Source organism: Lepidochelys kempii, chromosome 4 (genome assembly GCF_965140285.1).
Source record: "Lepidochelys kempii isolate rLepKem1 chromosome 4, rLepKem1.hap1, whole genome shotgun sequence".
Classification (NCBI taxonomy): Eukaryota; Metazoa; Chordata; order Testudines; family Cheloniidae; genus Lepidochelys; species Lepidochelys kempii.
Genome location: NC_136383.1, coordinates 98572121 through 98589181, shown reverse-complemented (window position 1 = coordinate 98589181; position 17061 = coordinate 98572121). Strand labels below are relative to the sequence as shown.

General features: G+C 43.5%; 1 protein-coding gene across 7 annotated transcripts in view; it reads left to right on the top strand.

The window, feature by feature from the left end:
* Nucleotides 1-17061, top strand: part of PGCKA1 (PDCD10 and GCKIII kinases associated 1) — a 64129-nt gene that overhangs the window by 33167 nt on the left and 13901 nt on the right. For 3 of the 7 annotated variants that reach the window (XM_073342301.2, XM_073342297.2, XM_073342303.2), the window contains one exon: nucleotides 9132-9189. The gene's annotated coding sequence lies outside the window, so the exon portion shown is untranslated. The other 4 variants (XM_073342296.2, XM_073342300.2, XM_073342304.2 and 1 more) reach the window with 3 other exon arrangements.

Below are 17061 nucleotides of genomic sequence, written 5' to 3'. Positions count from 1 at the left end.
TCTCAGGTCTACAGGGAAAAAGAAAGAAAGACCTCTCACCCCAAAACAGCAACTGGATATTCCCCTGGTATGTGAGAGACTCAAGTTCCTGCTCTGAATCAGAGACTTGAACCACTTTAGCTAGAACTGGTTATTCCTGGGTCTCTCTCTGCATTGCAAACGTTCTAGTTTTTGTTCCGATGCAGAATGAAACCAAATATCAAAACATCAAAATTTTTTCATGAAACAGAATTCTTGTTGGCCAGCCAGCGCTAATTGCTAAGAACCAGTCTGTCCTATAGAGTTTTTCCTCACAGTTTTTACCCCTAGAGAAATTAAAAAGAAAACGCCCTTCCTAGTCTTCTCGCCCTCTATAGTACTCTGAGCAGCGTCCTTCACCACGGTGTTACATTTATAAAACTGGCATGGGTAAGGCAAAAATTTACTCTAAAATGGTCAAAGAAGAGAAAACAAAAACAAACCTCATCCCAAATTGAAAAAGTGATTCCACCTTCAGCAGGTTTGTGGGCTTTGGTCAAGTCTGATGTACTATGCGAGCAAAACCTCCCTCTCTCTCTATTCTGGCTCAGAAGGTGGCTTAACATGTAGTTCTGCTTACAGATAAAAAAACAAACAAAACCTTTTGACTTGAATAACTGTCAACTCTGCAAGTTCATTCCAGGCACTGAAAATCAAGCTGTGTTGTTTTCAGCTCATTCAGCACCAGCCACAATAACTATTTTGTAGGCTAAATTCTGCCCTTATTACAACTTTCCAATCCTCATCAAATCTCCTCGTGGTCGCAAAAATGTAAATAAGGACAGAATTAGTTGATGATACAAGAGTCGAAATCCAGCTCATTCTCATGTTGCTGTATTGACTACACTACTGAACAGTAATGAGAGCATAGGAATTGCCATCAGGGCAGTGTCTCTGACGGTGGCCAGCACCTGATGCGTCAGAGGAAGCAGTAAGAAAACTGTAATATAATAGTCAGCTTGTAACAAGGTGGCATGATTTTCTGTTGACCGGTCCGTTAGTACAGTCATCCCACCATATTTCAGTAATGCCTATTTTATCAAGATACCCTTTTATTGTCAGGCATTTTTGAATGCAAGCTTCTCACACTCATTTCTAGCTAGTTCTAGTTTTAATTTTTGCTTTGTGCCTATTTTAATTTAACTCTTTAATCTGATACCCTGTTATTTTTCTGGAGTGTACTTCTCTGATCTCAACCTGCCCTTCCTCCAGTTCAGCTGTAATTTGTGTCCTATCCTTTACTAGATACAGAGACACCTTTGTTCTATTGCCATCCCTAACAGATGTCTTTGTCTGACCTGAGTGCTTCTCAGCACCTGTTAGCTTTCTTCAGCATTTAAATAATCCACCAAAATTATGTCCCTATTTTGTGCAACAGTTTAGTTCCATCCCTTCTGCACTGGCTCTTCCTGATCCAAAAAACTCCACGGAAACAAATACATTTAAACCCTTCCTCTTCACACCATCTTCTCATCCACACAACCTTGAAGTCTCCCTTGTCTAGCTGTTGCTGCATTTGGAACTAGAAGTATTTTTTGAGACAGCTACCAAGAGTCCCTGGATTTACACCTTGTCCTTAATAATTTAAGGCAGGGTTTCGCAACTCATGGGTCGGGATCCAAAACTGGGTCGGCAAAATGTTTCAAAGGGTTGCGTGGCAGCTCCGGTGGCTCCTGTCCCACGGTGCTGGCTGAGCTCACCTTACTGCTGCAGGCACTGCAATCTCTGGGTTCCCAGCACCATTCGGGTTGATGGCTGGAGTCCGAGGAGGACAAAGTTGAGTGCGTGGCACTGCAACCCCATGAGCCAGGTCACAACTCCACTCACACAGATGTGGTCCAATCAAGGGGGCAGGGCCAAACCTGAGTGGCACTGCAACCCCGGAGCTTGCAACGCCCGGAGCAGAGAGCCACAGCCAGCCCCACAACACAGGACAAACATTCACTTTGGGGTGAATGCCAAGCAGGACCCAACCCACTGGGGGGCAGGATTCGACCAAAACTATGCCAGGGCCTCCACCCCCAAACTATTTACTGGGTCATGACGGGCCATAAACGTTTACAGCTGGGTCCTGAGCCCAAAACGATTGAGAACTACTGAGCTAAAGTTAGCTCCCATGCTGAGAAAGGCATCAGACGGAGCAAGTACAAGGAAGTCTGAACTGCATGGGAGTTTGGTGCCAAGAAGAGCGTGATGCTGAAATAACTATTAGTGGAAGAAAGCATAGAAAAATCATTAAATCAAAACTTGGAGGTAGAGAACTAGCCATAGATTAGTCAAAGTAGGGACTATGCAGTTCAGTTGGCCTGAGCCAACTTCCATTGAACTCAATGGAAAGTCCTCTGTTTACTTCAAAGGGAGCTGGAAAAGTCCTAGCGTGCATAATATATTGCTATTTGCCTTGTGGCCACATGTATGCCCCCAGTGCAAGAAATGCATGTCCCTCAGCATCTTTAGGAGAGAGTTGCTGAACTGGGGGAGGCCCAATTACTTACAGAGACAATGTACAGGGGCACTCTAGGACACGCCTACCTGAGAAAAGGCTGTCTTGATCCTCCAGTTGATGAAATCAGTGTCACAGCTAAAGGACACACAGAGCAATATCAGTACCTGGGTAGGTGGTGACTACAACAGACATTAGAGGACTTGTCTTCACAGCAAGAAGGTGGTAGATCCCACAAGACATGTACTGAAACTTTGAGTGCGATTTGCTAGGGAGGAGCCTGCGGTTGTGGTACAGAATGGTACCAATAATATAAGGGAGTACAAGAGGGAGGTCCTGGAAGCTAAATGTCCATTATTAGGAGACAAAAATAGTTTAAAGATTGTCACTAAAAGCCAGATACACAAGGAACAGAATTGCCATTTTAGATCACAACTTTTCTGACTGTAAATCCATGTTAAGTAGCCACATATTTTAAAATAAAACATTAAAACTTAAGCATCTCTAGCATGTATTAATTCCCATATGCCTCCCTCCTAGCATACCCATACACCAAGTCAAACAAGTTCACTACATGACATTTTCCTAATGATTTCCTTAAAATGTCCCTGAAGCATAATAGCAATGGTCCTTTGCATTCCCCAGCCAGGGCTGCAGCTAGCTGTGTTTCCAAAGCTATGGAGCAGATAATCAGACCCGCTTAATGCAAAAAAATTCTGCTTCTACTGAATCTTCGGAACCTGGGCTTTAGCCCAACCACTGTCTTGGTTTTGTTTATATTTTCATGCTTTTCCTCACAACCCATGCACTTGCCTCTTCATTTCTTCACTGAAAGGGGCCTGGCATAAAACTCACAAGCTGCCTCCTCCAGCAAAATGCTGAATTGGCCTGCAAGGGGTGCTGGGCAAATGAGTAAGCACGTCCTTCTTTTCCCTCCAAGAGAGTCAGTCCATTGTGTATATGCAATGCATGGAGTCTCCTCGGAATTGAGAGTCACCAATCGGCTGCTAATGCTCAGTTTCTAACATGGCAGCCCACTGCACTATTGCTATGCCATTGAGCCTCAAACTCTCTCTGGTGTCAAGTCTAGCTATCAGACTTGGAAGTTATCATTATAGACAGCTTGTCCTGAATCCTTAATGAAGCTGCTATCAACATATCTGAGTCATTCTACAGCCTATTATATGGCATTCATCTGATCAGGCTATTTTAAAGCCTTTAAAATAGCGTCATTAGAGACAATTAGTTTTAAAAGACGAAAGTTCTAGATTTTACTTCCCATTCTAACCCCATTATTTGGTCAGTAACACCTTCTTAGAATCATAGAATCATAGAATATCAGGGTTGGAAGGGACCCCTGAAGGTCATCTAGTCCAACCCCTTGCTCGAAGCAGGACCAATTCCCAGTTAAATCATCCCAGCCAGGGCTTTGTCAAGCCTGACCTTAAAAACCTCTAAGGAAGGAGATTCTACCACCTCCCTAGGTAACACATTCCAGTGTTTCACCACCCTCGTAGTGAAAAAGTTTTTCCTAATATCCAATCTAAACCTCCCCCACTGCAACTTGAGACCATTACTCCTCGTTCTGTCATCTGCTACCATTGAGAACAGTCTAGAGCCATCCTCTTTGGAACCCCCTTTCAGGTAGTTGAAAGCAGCTATCAAATCCCCCCTCATTCTTCTCTTCTGCAGGCTAAACAATCCCAGCTCCCTCAGCCTCTCCTCATAAGTCATGTGTTCTAGACCCCTAATCATTTTTGTTGCCCTTCGCTGGACTCTCTCCAATTTATCCACATCCTTCTTGTAGTGTGGGGCCCAAAACTGGACACAGTACTCCAGATGAGGCCTCACCAATGTCAAATAGAGGGGAACGATCACGTCCCTCGATCTGCTCGCTATGCCCCTACTTATACATCCCAAAATGCCATTGGCCTTCTTGGCAACAAGGGCACACTGCTGACTCATATCCAGCTTCTCGTCCACTGTCACCCCTAGGTCCTTTTCCGCAGAACTGCTGCCTAGCCATTCGGTCCCTAGTCTGTAGCGGTGCATTGGATTCTTCCGTCCTAAGTGCAGAACCCTGCACTTATCCTTATTGAACCTCAGATTTCTTTTGGCCCAATCCTCCAATTTGTCTAGGTCCTTCTGTATCCTATCCCTCCCCTCCAGCGTATCTACCACTCCTCCCAGTTTAGTATCATCCGCAAATTTGCTGAGAGTGCAATCCACACCATCCTCCAGATCATTTATGAAGATATTGAACAAAACCGGCCCCAGGACCGACCCTTGGGGCACTCCACTTGATACCGGCTGCCAACTAGACATGGAGCCATTGATCACTACCCGTTGAGCCCGACAATCTAGCCAGCTTTCTACCCACCTTATAGTGCATTCATCCAGCCCATACTTCTTTAACTTGCTGACAAAAATACTGTGGGAGACCGTGTCAAAAGCTTTGCTAAAGTCAAGAAACAATACATCCATTGCTTTCCCTTCATCTACAGAACCAGTAATCTCATCATAAAAGGCGATTAGATTAGTCAGGCATGACCTTCCCTTGGTGAATCCATGCTGGCTGTTCCTGATCACTTTCCTCTCATGCAAGTGCTTCAGGATTGATTCTTTGAGGACCTGCTCCATGATTTTTCAAGGGACTGAGGTGAGGCTGACTGGCCTGTAGTTCCCAGGATCCTCCTTCTTCCCTTTTTTAAAGATTGGCACTACATTAGCCTTTTTCCAGTCATCCGGGACTTCCCCGGTTCGCCATGAGTTTTCAAAGATAATGGCCAATGGCTCTGCAATCACAGCCGCCAATTCCTTCAGCACTCTCGGATGCAACTCGTCCGGCCCCATGGACTTGTGCATGTCCAGCTTTTCTAAATAGTCCCTAATCACCTCTATCTCCACAGAGGGCTGGCCATCTCTTCCCCATTTTGTGATGCCCAGAGCAGCAGTCTGGGAGCTGACCTTGTTAGTGAAAACAGAGGCAAAAAAAGCATTGAGTACATTAGCTTTTTCCACATCCTCTGTCACTAGGTTGCCTCCCGCATTCAGTAAGGGGCCCACACTTTCCTTGGCTTTCTTCTTGTTGCCAACATACCTGAAAAAACCCTTCTTGTTACTCTTGACATCTCTCGCTAGCTGCAGCTCCAGGTGCGATTTGGCCCTCCTGATTTCATTCCTACATGCCCGAGCAATATTTTTATACTCTTCCCTGGTCATATGTCCAACCTTCCACTTCTTGTAAGCTTCTTTTTTATGTTTAAGATCCACTAGGATTTCACCATTAAGCCAAGCTGGTCGCCTGCCATATTTACTATTCTTTCGACTCATTGGGATGGTTTGTCCCTGTAACCTCAACAGGGATTCCTTGAAATACAGCCAGCTCTCCTGGACTCCTTTCCCCTTCAAGTTAGTCCCCCAGGGGATCCTGGCCATCCGTTCCCTGAGGGAGTCGAAGTCTGCTTTCCTGAAGTCCAGGGTCGGTATCCTGCTGCTTACCTTTCTTCCCTGTGTCAGGATCCTGAACTCAACCAACTCATGGTCACTGCCTCCCAGATTCCCATCCACTTTTGCTTCCCCCACTAATTCTACCCGGTTTCTGAGCAGCAGGTCAAGAAAAGCGCCACAAGAGCCTCACAATAGACTAAGCAGCATATTACAATGTAATTCATATTAAGTTGCATCAATGTTAACATAAAATGAACTCAGTCTGCAGCTGGATGTACTTCCACATCTCTTTGCCAGTCTAGGACAGTGCCTATTACTCCCATAAGAGTTTGGAAGTGCTCATGCTCCTTGTAGTCTAAGAACACGAGGCAAGACACTTTTCTGTACAAAGTGGTACAGAAACATACCCATTGATACATGTAGTATGTATACAGAATCTGATATACCTATTAATTATTAATGATTATTATTATTACTGTGAGCAAGCTGACTTAAATTAATACTACGGCAATGGATTAGCTGGTGATGTCAGACACCAGCAATGCTAGCCAAACAGGATATGCTGGCACACAAGACTGAGCTGCCAACTCAGCTCAGAGCTGGCTCTGTTTGTGCATTCCAGTGATGTCTTTTAGTGGTACAGAATCCCAGCAATGTGATCACCCCTGGCTAGAATGACCAACTGTCCATCTTCTGATCACTCGAGTAATAACTGATAATGCAGTGATATTACAGAGTTATGCAGTATTACAAACAATCACCAGGTAGATGAAGGGTATTAAAATGGGTGAGTAGTGGACATGATGTGACTGCTGCTCACTGAACCAAATATGGTTTGCACACTATTAACTTGTCCTTCCGCTCAGCTGTTTGCTGGAACTACCTATTGCCCCTTGTCATACGTTTAGACTTTAAGCTCTTTGGGGAAGGGACTGCATTTTTAGACATGTATATGATGCTTATCACAGTGGGGCCCTGATGCCTGACTGGGGACTCTAGTCGCTACCATAGGACAAGTAATTAATAATAGAGGGATAAGTCACTATGAAACTGGGACAAATGAACTTCAGCAATCATAAGAGATTAAAGTAAACTCAGGAAAGACTTCTGAAGAGGAAGTGAGTGATTTTTTATGCTACCCGGCATATTTGTTTGTCCCGTGTGCAAACTAGTTAACGATTGCAAGGGATTTACCCTTTGTCCCACTCTTCCTTTTAATAATCTAAAATAAAAATTATATTTTAACCTTATATGGTAAATAGTGGGGTGAGGAGATGCTTTTTGACTTCTTGTTTTGGGTGGTAGACGAGGGAAATCAGACAGGACATTCTTCTCTCTAAACCTGAATAAGTATTTAAAATCTGTTTTTAAGGGTGTAATAATGTAAGGGATTGGTTTAGATCTCATTATGTTTTACTGATCGGTGTGATTAATACCCACCATGTGCTTCTGGTAATAAGTGCCTTAGAAGTCTGTACCCCCTAAAAACGTACTCCATGGAGATGGAAAGGAGAGAAACTACACATAAAAAACAGAGATTAATGTGTGTGTGAGAGAGAGAGAGACAACAGAAGAGTATGAGTGTTTGCTAGAGAAACACAGAGACAAAGAGAGAAATGAAGAGAAACAGACGAATATTACATAGTGTTACACAGCTCTTTTCAAAGCTGAGGTATCTCAGAGCAGTAACTTGGATACTAGCAGTGCAGTGACTGTAAGCAAACATGTTAGTCATTAAGGATCTGTCCTGCAAGGTGCTGAGCACCTCCTGCCAGGTGCAAAGCACCCACAACTCCCATCAACCTCTGTGAGACCTAAGGGTACTCAGTACCTCACAGGAGGCACTCAGCACCAAGCAGGACCAGGCCCTAAGTACTCAGCAGTAACTCACACATGCAGCCTTGGACATTAGAGCCTGTTTTATCGAGAGAAGGAATGTTGGCCAGGATGAGAGAGAAAGCTGGAAAGAGGGAGCAGCATTGCAAGAGCACGGCACTTTCAGGTATGGAGAACAGCCTGTAAGGGGGCCCCCTTATAAAGGAAACAAAATAAAATACCTGGCTGGGAAATACCTCTCTTCCTTTCCTGAGAAAAACAGCCAACATATACAACACCTCTGACGGCGCTCAGGAGGGTTAGAAAAGCTCCCACTGGGGAGAGAAGATCTGACGCTGCACCAAGAGAAAGAAAAGGAAGGATTTTACATACAAAGTTATGCCATTATGGAGCCAGGAGAACATTCTAGGGAGGAGCCAACAGGGCTTGAAATAACTATGAATGATTACTACTTGTTTCATGGGAAGCTCAGCTAGGCAACAGCTAGCATTCACAACTTCAAAAATATGATTTTTGCAGAAACCATCGCCAAGAGTCAACCTTAACTACACCACACTGGTGTCAGGCCACCTCCGAAGCAGCATTAAACAAATACTAACATCTGCCAGGAAGTGTCTGTCAGTGTTGGGTGGGAACATTTAAACTTTGCTTCCAATGGAAGATCTTTGCCCATTTGTAGCTGCTGGTCAGTGAGTCTTCAAAAAGAGGAGACGGGAAGAAAAGAAGGTGCAAGGGGCAGAAGATATCACGGTGACCATATAAAAACATTAATAGAGAAGGGGAAGAGGGTGAGGTGCAGAAAGGGAGCTGCCTCTGATGTACCAATGCCACCAACTCAAAATTTTTACAAGCTGGCAATGCTGCATTTGATAAAAATTCTTGATATGATTACTGCATATATTGAAACCAATTAGTACATATTTTTGGACTAATACAGTACAGACCAACCCTGTCCTGTTCAGCACGGTGAGTGGGAGGAGGGATACCAGCAGATACACACTCTGCTCCAGGCATCTTGCCAATCAGGGCAAGTTTCCACTAGTCAGGACTTGGGCTCCAAGTGGTGAGGATGCATTTTCTTACTATTCAGAAATGTGGCTGCATGCACCCCTAACTAAAGTATGCACCTGACGAGAATACATGCTAGACACATCACTTGGCCAGCAGACCACACTCCCCCACGGGTGGCCATTGTGAATAAGCCAGAAGTATGACAACAATTAATTTTTAGCATTTAATATTTGAAGTAATTTGCAAGTAAATTGTAATAATTAATGTTTGCAATAGCATATTGAGATCCTGGGATGAAAAACACAGTAAGTCGTCTTATTATTATTATTGCAAATATCTTGAATAAACAAACAACACATACATATACTTTCAGATGTCACCACTCAGCCAGATGTTAAAATCATGATCAGCCAACTCCCATTGCCTATTTGGTAAGTATGCTGTAATTTGGAGGATAATTGATATTTTTAAATACTGATGGTTCATTACAATGTGCACTGTGTTTGCTGTCAATTGTTTATTAATGTTAAGTTTGATTACTATGTTCCTGTGAATTATTTAAATAATAGATTTGTCAATTCCAGGAAAATGTGGAGGTAAACAAAACAATTCTGCTTAAATGTCACCTATTCCATTTTGTATTCTTTTGTTTTCTTGTTACTCTGAATGTTTGTATGACAACAGCAACTTTGTTGTTTAAGGGTTCTGCTACTTTTGCTTTATGCCCTTGCTGAAGTAATAGTAATGGTTTAGGTTTAGCCACACAGGTGGTTCCTTTTCTTTTCCGTTTAAAATGCAGTGATGATACAGACATTGGTCTGGAGAAGGGATTTGACTGAGATGTGCACCACAAACAGAGATAGATGAGAATTTTTCAACTAAATGAGTTTTTGTCAGCAAATGCAGCAGGCAAGGACCCAATTCATTAAAATCAAAAGGTGTCTCAAGTCCAGAATGCAATTTCCAGTCAAAATGAGAGAAAGAGACGAAGACTCACCTCAGAATAGTCAATAGGGCACATTGCAGGTGAGTGCCCTGAACATTGGTCTACAGAGTCAGTCTCTCTCTCTCCCTAGTCTAGTGAATATTTAATTATTTATAGAAAGTGAAACAGCTCCAACAGGAGCCTGAAAGGGAGATTGACTCCATAGGCCGTACCTGATTCAGAGCAGGGATTTAAACCTGGGTCTCCCCCATTCCCCGAGTGCCCTGACCACTCGGCTTGTTCTTTTTTGCCCGCAAAAATGTTGTCAGAGGTCTAGCTTTTGTTCCAATGTGAAACAAAACCAATTGTTGAAACGTCAACATTTTTCATGAAACAGAATTCTTGTTTCTCAGACAGCCTTAGCAGTAGGCTTAACAAATAGATTTTGGAAGAGTTTTTAAGCATAGCTGAGAGGGCTTGGGAATCTCTAAAAGAGACCAGGTCACAGAGGTAGACAGATGGGCATAATGTACCTTTAGCAATACGCACACACACACCCCAAAACCCCCATAAAAAAATCTGTTAATTGAGTTAATGTTGCTCAAATGCATTGCCTACTAATGAATTCTTTTTAAAACCATGAATCACTAGTTAAGACGGGGTGGGCAAACTTTTTGGGCTGGTGCAGGGGGATGGGGAGTAGGAAGGAGTGTGGGAGGGGGTGCGGTGTGCAGGAACAGGCTCAGGGCAAGGGTTTGGGGCAGAGGAGGGGTGCGGACTGCAGGCGGGAGCTCCGGGCAGGGGTGCAGACTGCGGGAGGGAGCTCAGGGCAGGGAGTTGGGGTGCAGGAGGGGTGCGAGATGCAGGCAGGGGGCTTAGAGCAGGGAGTTGGGGGGCAGGAGGGGTTCAGGGTCCAGGCTCTGGCCCGGTGCCGCTTACCTAAAGCGGCTCCAGGGTGGCAGTGGCGTGCACCGGGGCCAGGGCAGGCTCCCTGCCTGCCGGCCCTCGCCCCAGGAAGGGGCCGGAACCACGTCCCTGCGCAGCCCCGGGGGGGGGGGGGGCCCACAGGGCTCCGCGCACTGCCCTTGCCACATCTCCAAGTACCTCCCCCGAAGCTCCCATTGGCCGCAGTTCCCCGTTCCCGGAGGCAAGGGCAACGCACAGGGCCCTCTGTCCCCTCCTCCCCCCGGGCCTCAGGGATGCGGTGCCGGCCGCTTCTGAGAGCGGCGCGGGGCCCGCGGCACAGGCTGGATCTGGCCTGCAGGCCGTAGTTTGCCCACCCCTGAGTTAAGACAAGATTTACATACATACCAACCTCAAATATGCTTTACCACTCAAACATCATAATTAGAACTGGTTGAATAATGAAAACCTATTTTCATATACACACTCAATTTCTGAAGTGGTTTTCATTTTGAAATGTTCAAACTGGATTTTTTTCTTTTGTTTTCTTTTTTAAATTTTTAGGGGGGGTTAATTTTCAATTTTTTAAAAGAAAACTTTTTGAAAATGAAATGGTTGTTGAGACATTTTGTTTACCAGAATCCCATGAAAAATGTTTTTAAATTACAAGAGGCCTGATTTTTTTAGATGAAAAATTTCAACGTCAATTTATTTGCAAACATTTTAAAAAGCCCATTTTTAAATCAGTAAAGTAGCTGTTCAAAAGTTTCAACCAGCTTTAATCATAGTGCCCAAACACACATTGTCTGCTCAACTCCATAAACTCCATCTCATTTCCACCATAGAACCACCTGCACTGTGCACACCGAATCAATGATAGAATATCAGGGTTAGAAGAGACCTCAGGAGGTCATCCAGTCCACCCCCTTGCTCAAAACATCTAAGTCCGCAGTAACATCTAAGTAACAGCTAGAGTACTCATCATAGCTAAAGACAAATGACCACAAAACACATGCAATGGTGAAGTTTGTATATGAAAAAATATGAGGTCAGACTTGAGCTTGGGAAGGAGCAGGCATAGGGTGGGAGTTGCTGCAAAATCAGGCTTGAGAACCAGAGCTTGCATACATATAAACCCCATCTCAGTAGTGCAACTGTGGAGGAAGAAGGCATATGGATTAGGGACCAGGGCTCCCTGCTAGGCAGCTTGTCTTCCTGCCTTCCCATAGTCAGGAATAGGGGAGATACATGTGAAGAGGAGGACAGATGAGGAGTTAGGGAGCCAGGCTAGGCAAGAGGGGAGGAAAAAAAGCAGCTGGTGGATCCAGGCAACTCTGGAAGTGTTTTGATGCAAAGCAAATTAAATTATGACAACTTAGGGAAACTGCTCTTTTGGGGCCTAATTGTGACCCCGGCAATGCTCCTATGCAGGGCACCAAGGTGGCATAAGCATTTCAAGGGCAGCAGCATGGTGGGCAAGAGACACTGCCACTGCGGGTAGAGCTTTGGTAGTTCTGACATGGAGGGCAAAGTGGATTGCACCAGGAAAAAGACTACTGTAGCACTTACTTTCCTTACGGAGCAGTGGGGGAAGCAGGAACTAAACTGTGACCTGCAAAGTCACAATATGGTCCCTATTCTACTGTTGGTACAGCGCAGCTACATGCTTCCTCCTACTGGGGATGGATTGCGAGGTGCCAATCCAACCTTTTATGTTTAAATATAAAGTATGAAAATGACTTCTCAAGTTTCATTGTGAGAAAGGGTGTGGGTATGCAGAAAGAGGGGTGGAATTTGAGGTGATAGTGTTTCTTTGGCTCCCTGTAGCCAAACAAACGAGAGGTCAGGACCAAAATTCAATAAGGGATCATTTTAAAGTCTGTCTTCTACCCAAGCTAGTAATTGCTTTTCTAAAAAACCCGATAATTACATGGAAAATTAATTTTAATGAGTACTGTGGTTAATTTCAAGACTAAATCTGGTTATTAAAATAGGAAGTAGAGGGATTTCAGGCCTGTTTTAAGTACAAATCTTAATGCAAATTTAACTATGGATTTGCTACTGATGCCTCCATACCAAATTATGCTAATACAGGCATAGTTTGGGTTAGAAACCAAAAGGAAGTTACCAAAGAATTTTGTCTCTCATTTTAAACTTAAACATTTCTACATAGTTTTAATTTCTGTAACATTTTGGCTTTAACCTGTACAGTAAATAGGGACCAATCCAACAAAGCATGTTTAACTTTCAGCACATTAGTTGTCCAAATGACAGGGACAAGTCTTTGCTAGATTGGGGTTCCAAGTAACTTTTCATAACATTCTCTCTCTCTCCTTTTACTAGCTGCTGGTGTTTCTGTGCCTTATGTTTAATAATCTCCCACCTTTCTATTCCTGTGTTTGTTCTCTCCTCTTGCCAGCTCTATCTGCTGTTCCATAATCTTTCCATTCCTCTCTCACCTATTTGTCATTGATTTTTCCCATCTTCCTTATCGCTCATTCCTTTGTCTCCACCCATTACTAATTCTCTGCATTACCCCACTACCTAACCACACCCCTGCTACTCTCTCAGACCTCATACATATGCACCCGCATGCATATCCACAATGTAACCTTTGAAATCTTAAATGAGATTCTGATACCTACACAGCACAGAATACAAACCAGAGTTCGTGCTAGGAAAAGCCCACTAGGTGTTTACAGCTGCTTGCATACTTAAGGAGGATATTAATGCCCAAAATCTATTGTTTCCTCTCTTCCCTTCCCCCCTCTATTTCCCCCACAATCTATTCTCCTCCCACACTTGCTTCTGAAAATGTCAGGTGTTTTTGAGGAGTCTGCATGAGGCCTAAGACAGTGATAGAAACTAAGTGAAACATGGCTGGGTTACCTTGGCAGTGAGGCGTAGGCTGCTGGACTTCCTTTGACGTAGCCCTAAGCAGGGAGGGTTTGTGCACTTTGTAGGAGGAACGGGAACTGTTCAGGGCGTGCAAATTGGTGCTTCTAATCACTGGCAGGCAGGAGTTTGAGGTAGTGGAGACACAGTAGGCTGATGCAGTGGGAAGCAGAAGCCATCAGGGTTTTGCACTAGCTGACTCCATCTGCATTAGCCTACCCAGAGAGACACTGCAGTGCATTAGAGAGAGGGGAAAAACTGGCCTAGCAGCCCATTGAAGTGACCAATATATTAAATGCCTGGTTACTTGGTAGCCCACTGGTTTAGTTTGGAAGAAACATGCAAAAGTTCAGATCTCATGCCAAACTCTTTGGCGTGGAAATCAGGCTGGATTATCTTGCAAAAATATTTTCAGTCAGATTTCCAGTTCTTACTGGTCTGGGCTGAGTCAAAAATACCATTTACATTTCTTCTCTCCTGGCACTTCTGTTTCCACTCCTGGCCAAAACCAGGAAATGGATAGAAACAGTACATTAACACAACTAAAAAAGGATCAGCCTTTTAAAACCACAATAAAGTTTTTAATTCACTTCAATCATTATTTTGCAAGAGGCTGCCAATTGTTTTTTCTTTCATTGGAATAGTTTGTCCTTCCTTATTCATGATGTCTTCTCACTTGTATTTTTTTGTTTATCCATATTACATATCACAGTTTAAACACACAATACAACCTATGTTATTACACAATACAAAGTCAGAAGTATTATGTTTCTCACTTCTATTTAATCAGATAGGGGGGTTATTATGTATACTCAGCCTTGCATTTCACATTTCATTTACAGAAGTTACAATTTCAGAAGTTAGGGTACATTCCTCTCCCCCCCTTATACACACTTTTCAAGAAAGGCCTCATTCCATTCTCTTCACCTTGTATAGCCAGATTGCAGAATGCTACTGGTAAACATTTAAAAAGGGAACTTTTCCGCTTTTCTTGTGTCTATTTATTAAAGGCAATATCGTTCCTTCTGTTCCACTGGGATTCAAGCCCTGTCACTATTTCCTCAATCACCATGACTACACGGTGGCACTTCTCTGACTGTGTAAAATGGCAGTGTTCCCAAAATCTTCTGCTAGGAGAAAAAAAAAAAAAAAAAAATCAGTCTTCCTATATCTCTTCCCTAATATTAGATTTTCCTCTCTCCATCATCAACCAACTCATCCATTTCAATCTCTTGTCAAAATTCAATACAGTAGATCAGGGGTCGGCAGCCTTTCAGAAGTGGTGTGCCGAGTCTTCATTTATTCACTCTAATTTAAGGTTTCGGGTACCAGTAATACATTTTAATGTTGTTAGAAGGTCTCTTTCTATAAGGCTTTAATATATAACTAAACTATGGTTGTATGTAAAGTAAATAAGGTTTTTAAAATGTTTAAGAAGCTTCATTTAAAATTAAATTAAAATGCACAGCCCGCCGGACCGGTGGCCAGGTGCCGGGCAGCGTGAGTGCCACTGAAAATCAGCTCGCGTGCCGTAGGTTGCCTGCCCCCAGTAGTAGAATTCCTGAGGTGTTTGTAACTCTCAAATGTTCATACCTCTGAACAAAACATTACGGTTGCTCTTTCAAAAGTTTACAACTGAACATTGACTTAATACAGCGTTGAAACTTTACTATGCAGAAGAAAAATGCTGCTTTTAACCATCTTCATTTAAATGAAACAAGCACAGAAACAGTTTCCTTATCTTGTTGCATCTTTTTTATTAAACTTTCCCTCTTTTAAGCAGTTTACGTTTAACACAGTAGTGTACTGTATTTGTTTTGTGTGTGTGTGTGTGTCTTTCTTTCTCTCTGCTGCTGCCTGACTGTGAACTTCCGGTTCCAAATGAGGTGTGTGGTTAGGGTGACCAGACAGCAAATGTGAAAAATTAGAACAGGTGGTGGTGGTAATAGGAACCTATATAAGAAAAAGACCCAAAAATCAGGACTGTCCCTCTAAAATCGGGACATCTGGTCACCCGATGTGTAGTTGACTAGTCTGTTCATAACTCTGAGGTTCTACTGTATAAATGAATTACAATAGCTGGGGTGTTTTTTCTATAAACAACTCCATTTCTATTCACAAGAAAGGAGTTTCTCTCCTTTTGGCTACAAAACAAGCTAGAAGTGTCCTAACACTGCAGTGGGATTAGCAGCGGATGACATTTGAGCAAAAGAGAGCCCAACTCTCATTTAATTTCCTCTGGTGACAATAACTTTATTACAGTCATGGAGTTATTTCAGATTTACAGACTGAAAATCAGGCCCTTTATCTCTCAGACGAGCAGGAGCCAGATTAAGTAGTACCACAGGCTGAAACAGATTCAAATCTGGTTCTTCTTTTTTAATACAAAAGCAGAAATGTTTTTCTAGCTTACACACACACACACACACACATTGTGAACTCCAAAACAGCGATACTACTACTGAGCACTTATGTAGTCCCTTACAGTTTTTTCCAAAGCACTGTAAAAAGCATTAACTAGTCCTCTGAGGTAGGCATTAGCCCCAGTTTTCAGATTAGGACAGGGAAGGTGAAGGTCAACATTTTCAAGTGAGTGATTAACACTGGGCTCCTAAATGTATGTAATGCAAGTAAAAGTGGTTTGATTTCCAGAAGAACTGAGCATGAACAAATGCCACTACAGCCATCCTCAGCTATCCCTTCTATTTAGGTACTTAAATATGAAATGTAACCGCCCAACAGTAGGCAGCCAGCGTCAGACTCAGCAGGGGGCTGGCTAGAGTAAAAACGGACATAGGACGAAGCAAGAATGGAAGCAAGGGCTGGCTGGAGCACAGATAAACTATCAGAACTACTAGGCTTGTGGCACCTTAGAGACTAACCAATTTATTTGAGCATGAGCTTTCGTGAGCTACAGCTCACTTCATCGGATGCATACCATGGAAACTGCAGAAGACATTATATACACACAGAGACCATGAAACAATACCCCCTCCCACCCCACTGTCCTGCTGTTAATAGCTTATCTAAAGTGATCATTAAGTTGGGCCATTTCCAGCACAAATCCAGGTTTTCTCACCCTCCGCCCCCACACACACACACAAACTCACTCTCCTGCTGGTAATAGCTTATCCAAAGTGACCACTCTCCCTACAATGTGCATGATAATCAAGGTGGGCCATTTCCAGCATAAATCCAGGTTTTCTCACCCCCCCACCCCCATACACACACACACTCACTCTCCTGCTGTGGGAGTACTCCTGACGAGGTACTGAAGTTGAGCAGACTAGAAAGACTGCTTCCCTTAGGAGTCTATGTACCTGCCTTAGGATCACTCAGGTGGGTTCTTGCCTGTGGATTGGCTGAACCTGGGTAAGTGGCATAGGGTCTAAAAGGTAATTGCCTCCTATGACTCATCACATGCTCTGGCTCAGGGACTCATCAGGTTTAAGCAGGCTCAGGCTCAGAGGAAATTCAGGGATGACTCATCACACTCAGGTTTTAAAATGTTGGTTTAAGTGACTTGCCCAAGATTACACAGCAAGTTTGATGGCAGAGCAGGGGTCAGAACTCAGGATTT